The sequence below is a fragment of the Orcinus orca genome, chromosome 2, assembly GCF_937001465.1.
Source record: "Orcinus orca chromosome 2, mOrcOrc1.1, whole genome shotgun sequence".
NCBI lineage: Eukaryota > Metazoa > Chordata > Mammalia > Artiodactyla > Delphinidae > Orcinus > Orcinus orca.
Genome location: NC_064560.1, coordinates 99,038,966 through 99,044,965, shown reverse-complemented (window position 1 = coordinate 99,044,965; position 6,000 = coordinate 99,038,966).

The window sequence follows — 6,000 nt, the reverse complement described above, 5'->3', positions numbered from 1 at the left end:
TGACAGAATTTTTTTGTGGAAATGCCTGATGTTATGTTACAAATTACATTGTCCACATATATAATCCTATTTAATACACTTTCTGAGCAGGAAATGACCTTAAAAACATATCAAATGACATATATACCTTATCACATTTAATCTTTGTAATTACCCTATTTGGTATGTACTATTATTTCCATTTTGTGAGGGAGCAGATTATGGAAGGTCATACAGCTAATTAGTGGAGGAGCAGGGATGTGAATGCATATCTATCCTTCTCTAAAGCCCAGGCTGACATTTTGCTCCAAGATAAGCCAACACCAAGACATAACGTGATTGGTTTAATAATCCCAAAGCTGATTGGAATTAGAATCCTCTCTGGATCAGTGGTCTCAGCGTGTTCCCAGACCAGCAACATTGGCATCACCTGGGAAGTTGTTAGAACTATAAACTCTTGGGCCCCACCCCAGACCCACTGGATCAGAAACTCTGAGATGGGCTCAGCAGCCTACTTTAACAAGTCCTGCAGATGATTCCAATGCAAGTGGAATTTGAGAATCACTGAGCTAGAGCTGCACTATAATACAATAGCCATTGGTCACATCGACCATTTAAATTTAAATTAATCCAAATTAAATAAATTTAAAAATTCAGTTGCTCAGTTGCACTAGCCATATTTCACATGCCCAATAGCCACATGTGGTTAGTGGCTACAGTATTGTCCTTTGCAGATGTAGAACATTTCTATTGTCACAGAAAGTTCTGTTAGACAGCTCTGATCTACAGCAATACTTTCCTCACCTTTTTAACTGACAGCTCTGTCCACAACTCTGTACCTTCGTCGGTCAGCCTAGAACGAGATTTGGACCCGGAACTTTCCTCCAGCCTCACCCCTACAATGTTGTGTCAGTTGTCCCTAATAGAGATGATTTCCCAGGTCCTTATAAGGTTTTGTCTCATCTGCCAGTCCTGATCAGTAGATAATGCTGCCTGGACTGAGTTGAGAAGGACCCGAAGGCTGGTGCCAGGCCCAAGGGGAGGGGCCAAGGTGTGTGAACCAAGGGCCAGCTGCAGATTCTCACCAGGACATCCCAGGCGTGGAGGATGCCCAGCAAGGGGTTGCCAACCAGGGGACTTGAGTGATTCTTCTTTTTTTTAACATCTTTATTGGAGTATAATTGCTTTACAATGGTGTGTTAGTTTCTGCTTTATAACAAAGTGAATCAGTTATACATATACATATGTTCCCATATCTCCTCCCTCTCGCGTCTCCCTCCCTCCCACCCTCCTTATCCCACCCCTCTAGGTGGTCACAAAGCACCGAGCTGATCTCCCTGTGCTATGCGGCTGCTTCCCACTAGCTATCTATTTTACATTTGGTAGCGTATATATGACTTGAGTGATTCTGATGCCGCCTAGGGAGACGGATCCAGCAGGCCTGGATTAGAGTGAGCCCAAGTGGAAAATATAAAGGGACACCAAATACTCTGTAATTAAGATAAATAGTATGTCAATGCAGTACTTTTTAAAAATCAAAATTAATGCCACAAAATGCACAATGAACAAAATACCAAACCTCCACAAACCATGCTGTGTGGAGCTATTTTGGACCTGAGGCAAAAAGAAAAATGTGTGCCCTATATACATGTTTTATGTAATTTTATTTAAATTTTTGACATTTGTGCATCATGAGATTTTTTTGGTTGTTAATTTAGATTTTTAGAAATATTGCACAAAAATACTATTTATTGGGCTTCCCTGGTGGCGCAGTGGTTGGGAGTCCGCCTGCCGATGCAGGGGACACGGGTTCGTGCCCCGGTCCGGGAGGATCCCACATGCCGCGGAGCGGCTAGGCCCGTGAGCCATGGCCGCTGAGCCTGCGTGTCCAGAGCCTGTGCTCTGCAATGGGAGAGGCCACAACAGTGAGAGGCTCACGTACCGCAAAAAACAAAAAAAAACAAAACTATTTATTTTGACGGCTGAGGGTTTTGGCTGCTCTTCTCTTTATACCTAGCATTTGAGATGAGAGCTCACTCACCTCATTCTAATCTCGGCCCTGCCCAGATATCTAGAAATTTGGAGCCAAATCCAGTTCTCAATTATTGTTATTAGCTTATCTCAGGCATGTCTGATTGCTTTAGGTGGTTTCTGGTCTGTTTTTATCCCTAATTGTCATGCTTTGTTTAATCTTCAAACTTGTGACCCAGTGTTTCTTGGTGGTAGGTTGGGACACAAAGAAAACAAAGCTCTGACCTTTCTGAGACTCAGAGGAGGATGGCAGGGGAGCGGGATGGAGAGGAGTGAAAATGCTTGCATGGTCTCGTCACTCGCTGCTGTCATCGTAGAGAGAGCTCTGCCGCGCCACTTGGCCAGCCCTTGGGATTCACTGTCCTTTGCTGCCCCTATGTGGAGGGAATAGAAACTTCTAGGGAATCTTTTTAAAAAAATTGTGGTACAGTTGATTTACAATATTATAGTAGTTTCAGGTGTACGATATAGTAATTCACAATTTTTAAAGATTATACTCCATTTATAGTTATAACATATTGGCTGTATTCCCCGTGCTGTACAATATATCCTTGTAGTTTATTTATTTTATACATAATAGTTTGTACTTCTTAATCCCCCACCCGAATCCTGCCCCTCTCCCCTGCCCCATAACCACTAGTTTGTTCTCTAAATCTGTGAGTCTGTTTCTGCTTTGTTATATTCGCTAATTTGTTTTATTTTTTAGATTCCACATATAGGGAATATGTTTCAATAGGAAGAACCCAGAACGAAGGAATGCCTCTGTGGAAGAGCCCTTGGAGATCCTTGAACTCCACTCTCATTTTCTAGAACAGGAAACCAGAGAAATTAAAAGTGGGCTTTGCAGGTGAGGACGCGTGACAGTATGATAGACAAGCTGTAACCATAATAGTGACTCGGCACCAGCTGTGCACTGGCTGGGACGTGGCAATGAACAAAACAGACCAAAATGTCTGCCTTCATAATTTTTGGCTACATTGGGTCTTTGTTGCTGAGCGCGGGCTTCTCTCTAGTAGTGGCCAGCAGGGGCTACTCTTCGTTGCGTGCGCGGGTGTCTCATTGCAGTGGCTTCTCTTGTTGCGGAGCACGGGCTCTAGACGTGTGAGGTTCAGTAGTTGTGGCACACGGGCTTAGTTGCTTCGCGGCATGTGGGATTTTCCTGGACCAGGGCTCGAACCCGTGTCCCCTGCATTGGCAGGCGGATTCTTATCCACTGCGCCACCAGGGAAGCCCCTGGCTGCCTTCATAGAGTTTCAAGTCTAGTGTGAGGTGGGGGTAGGGAGAGAAAATCAACAGACAAGTAAATCTCAAGCCTGTCAGTTGATGGTAAGTGCTTTGGAAGAAAATAAAGCAGGGGCTGGGGGAAGGGAGGTGCCAGTCGCAGGAGGATGGCCAGGGAAGGCCTTGCTGAGATGTTAAGGCCTGATGGAGATAAGGGAGGAACCAGGCAGCTACCTGGGGGAAGAATTTACCTACATCTTCTTATTTTTATAAAATAACCCTATTTGTAATTCAGACATTCCATATCCATGGAGCTGCTAATATGTTGTCCTTCTGGCTAAACAGTTAGCAGCTTTTCTCCCCCTGCTTTTATGATCTCCGGATGCCTCATTGTCCCCTATTTGGCTTCTCAGTTTCCATACCCTGGATGACCAATTCTCTGTAGTAAATTCCCTGTGTGAAATACCTGGGGAGGTTTCTGTCTTTCTGAATGGACGCCGGCTGACATAATGAGTAAATTGCACCTGGGATTATCGCTTGCTCTGCCCCATCACACACATGCTTTTCCTCCAGTGCCATGTAGATCTTTGTGATGGAAGGAATGTTCACATATTGAGGTATGGGTAAGTCATCCTGGCTTATACGTGATCTGGCTTGAATTCATGTTAATGAGAGTGGCCTGTCTTTATGGCCTGTTTATCATGCATTGTACATCTGCTTTAACCATTAAGAGAAGAATGCATTATCCCAAAGTAAAGTATGTCCATTGTGAAGATAGGGATAAATGCCTCTCCCCACCCCTTCATAGCCCCCAGCTAGTACTCCTTCGAAGATAAGCTTCCCTTCCCAGATACCGAGGTCCTGCTGACTCGCTATGTATGTGCTAATCTGCCTCATTTGAAACCTTGATGGAATGTACCTCTGTCATATTTGACGTTCTTTGATTCTGACAAGATGCAAAACTGTACTGAAAACCACGCTTCTCCAGAGGGCTTGCTTTCTTGGAAAGCAAGCTGCGCTCCCGGGCTGTAATCCTCCGTCTGGCTGGACGCAGCTGTCTTCTGTTCCTGTTATAGATCGTTGATTATTTGCACCGACATTTGGAATTCCCAGGTTTGTGCTTGCCGATAAGCCAACAGCACCTCTGTTAGCTAAGGTTTTGTGAGTGTGCCCCACGTTGTGCTAGGCACTGATCTCTGTATCTGCCAAGAAGTCTGGACAGAGCAGCCCCTTTACCCCTGCCCCAGGCCCCTGCTGGTCTATTAGCAGCTCCCAGACCCTCAGGCGCGCACTCTAGAATCTGGCCAGGAACTCATATGTCCAACAGCTGCTGTGCTGCTGCCCAAACCGGGATGGACAGGGCCACACACTGAGTTTCTTAAGTAAGACCTCAGCTTGTCCACTCTCTGCACAATGTTCTCAGCATCCTCAAACCCATCTGGACATTTGGACCAGTTTTCCACCTCTGGGTTTCACCCCAAGAGGGAGAAAAGGGAGGGCATGTTTGTCAGCTGTCCTCTCTCCTCCTCATACCCCACTGGATGAAAGAGCAGGCTGGGTGTCCTATTTGTGCTTCCTGTCTGGACTGGCCTCCCACCCTGCCTTGTCCTCATTCCAAGCCCCTGCTGGTAGAAGGGGGTTCTTTCTGCACCATGGAGGCAGGTTTGGTTTATGACCAAGTCCATAGCTGTTGCTCCTACTAGGAAAAGAAATTTAGAAGGTTCTTTCCCTTGTGACAAAGCCTGGCTTTTGAGATTTGTCTAGGTGTTGACACGTATAGCTATTCTGGGTTTCAAAACTGAATGTGGACTACTTTCTCTTGGCATTCCTGCTGTCACCATCCCAGTTCCCTCTTCAGCAAACAGATACTTCCATAGAATAGGGGACAGGCGGAAGGCAAGGTATGCAAATGACACAATTAGTCAATTAGTTTATTTCAAAATATTATCCCATTACATATACCTGAATAGCCACCTCCTAGACTGTGATCTACTTAAAGGCATGGTCACGTTTCCCCAAATATCTCAAAATGTCTAAGAGAAGGCAGGTGCTAACCATGAAAAGATGTATGCATTAACTACTGTTTCAGGTTTCCTTATGTTGTCTTCCATTATCACAGCTCCTTGTAGGGCAGCTTCCTGCCCCAGACTAGTTAGAAACTCCGATAAATAGTTCCAGATGGGCTAAGGTCTTTGATGAATGAAAAGTAAAATGAATGAACTGTTTAATTAATGCATGTTTAAAAAACTAATCTTTCTAAAGGGTCTGTGCTTGGGGTAAAATTCCAAAAGGAAGGTAAAAACATTGGGGACCACTGCATTAGTCAGTCACTGAGCACATGCTCTATGGAAAGTGACATTTTGCACATTATCTCGTTTACCTGTTATTTCTGGACACTGTGAAAAATAAGTTTTATGGCAGACCTGTCTTAAACAGGCATTCCGAAAGCCAGACGGTAAATTTCTCTGGCTTTATAAGACTCAGGAAGAAGAAATCATTTCAGCTTAGCCTCATTTTGGCTCTTTTTCAACTATAGAAACTAGAGAGCTATGAAGTCTATCATTAGATGGAGCAATAAGGCATATTTTTAAGAAGCAACAAAAAAAACCCCGACACCCCACCACCACCACCCCAACTTTCAAATTCCTTAAATAATGATGACCTGATACATGTATAGGACTTTGTAATTTACAAAACACTTTTGCCTAAAATACTTAGCCCTCATAACACCCCTGAGTTACTATTATTATTCTCATTCTTAGATAAAGA